This window comes from Nelumbo nucifera, chromosome 1 (assembly GCF_055504915.1).
Source record: "Nelumbo nucifera cultivar China Antique chromosome 1, China Antique-T2T, whole genome shotgun sequence".
NCBI lineage: Eukaryota > Viridiplantae > Streptophyta > Magnoliopsida > Proteales > Nelumbonaceae > Nelumbo > Nelumbo nucifera.
In genome coordinates this window covers 211351867-211354038 of record NC_142649.1, presented here as the reverse complement: position 1 = coordinate 211354038, position 2172 = coordinate 211351867, and positions in this window count along the sequence as shown.

Here is a 2172-nt window from a genome sequence, read left to right as displayed (position 1 = left end):
GGGGTTGTTCTCAAATCTCAAAAAACTTCTCATCTCAGTTGTGTGCATGAGAGGAGACGGGATCTGCTCCTCACAACTGGCGCCTCATAGAACATATCCTAGCATGCATTGGGAACATCTCCCGTACTTATTATTAGGAGATGTTCCCAATGCACGGTGGATGTGCGTGTAAGGCGGCCCATTTGTGAGGAGCAGATCCCGCCACGCATGAGACAAGCTATTGTTGCTTAGTTGGAATTCCACTAAGAAAACTTTCCTTGATTGGAAGTGGGGACTAGACTAAAAGAGTTGCTGGGTTTTGACCAGAAAAGAGAAAGGCAAGAGGGAGGTAGCGATGAACCACCGCCAGAGTTGTGTTTCATCTGATAACCAATGAGAACCCTGAAGTGTTTACCGTTGATTGGGCCAAATATTCAAACAACATCAAAGTAATAAGATTTTCTTTTGTGTTGCCAATAAGTGATACACACGTAACAGTAGGGCTGCTGGGTTGTCGCAACTTGCATAAGACCGTCGTCATCTAGAATTCCTGATAACGACTGAAATAAACTTTGGGGAAGCTGGGTTCGCTATACTAGAAGATACGACCTAACCAAACAACAATTCACTGTAGAAAGAGTTATTGAATAATTATTGAGTGGAGACGGAGATCTTGAATCGGATAATGTGGTTTCCACTGTTCCAGACTCCAGTTCCGCCTACCGAGTTGGGTTGGCCGATGACTCAATTATTCAGAAAATTTCAGTTCAGATGGTCGGTCGGTCATCTCCATTCCGAGTGCTTCTATGGGCCAAAGTCCATACCCACTGAATCCTAAGTTATTAGGCTCCATTTGGGGAGAATGTAAATATAAATACAAACATGTGCAAGTCAGCTAGTTTCATGAAAATGACAGTATTTGTATTTGCATTCTTTCCAAACGCACCTTTTAAGCACAGTTTGGAAGGACTATACAAAATCTTATATTTTATATTATTTTGTATGTATTTATAATATTCATATTTGTATTTGTATTCTTGTCAAACTGAGCCTTGCACATTTGTGTATATTATAAATACAAGTATGGGACATTTTGTATTTGGGATTGTTTATTTTTTGTCAATATTTGGATGGTGGATAAAGAAAGTTAGGGCATTTATGTCTTTTTAAATATCACTTAACGGTTGGTTAATAGTAGATACTGAACTTACACGTTTTAAAAGTTTAGATACTAATTATCTTGTTTTAAAGTTCGGAAACCAAAGTGGCACTAGGCCCAAAGTAGAGGGTAATAATAAGGAATTTTCCAAAAAAGTGATAACTAATCAGGTGTTAATCATTGAATTCTGCCCTTCAACATACCCATTTCATTAATTGTCTTGATGGAAAATGCTGATATAATGTTTCAAGGTTTTTAAAGGCAAATTTGGAATTGAATCTTTAGGTTCAGTTTAGAAAAAGTATAAATACAAATACATATAAAATAATACAAAATACAAGATTTTGCGCTCTACACATTTGTATTTATACTCCTTCCAAATGTAGCCTTACCAAAAAGGGGGAATGAATTTTGGCCTCCCCTTATGCAAAACTCAAGCAATTTGAAGAGAGAACAACGTATTCACTATACACACTCATAATTTCAACGTCAATGTTAAAAAAATAATTAACAAAAAAGGTGCATTTGTATATTTATGTGAAAGGTGATCGGAGATTCATTTTAGCCAATTGAGGGGTAGTTCAGTTGGCATGTTAGTCCAAATCAATCAATGTTTGGCATGGAATTTGTCAATTAATTAAAAATAAACCAATAAAATATTGTAAATGTATCTCACATGTAAAAAAAGGGCCATGTGTGAACCATACAAGATTTCAGGGAAATCGTTGATGCATTAGTCACATACTGCCTTTGCATTCCCCGTCAGAACAATAAAATATAAATCCCTAAAAATGTGTAGATTTTAATTCATCAAATTATATATGAACAAAAAGGTTACATTGTAAAACCCAGTACCGTTTTTCATATAATTATATATGGAAAAATTATATTCCTTTTTTTCAATGTTTGTTTTGAAAAAAGTGCTGAGATGGAAATGGAAAAGCATGGGATACGGAATCCCAAAATTGAAGATGCCTGGTCAAATCAAAACAATGAGACCCCTTTGAGAAAAGAAAAAGATATTTTTTGAGAAA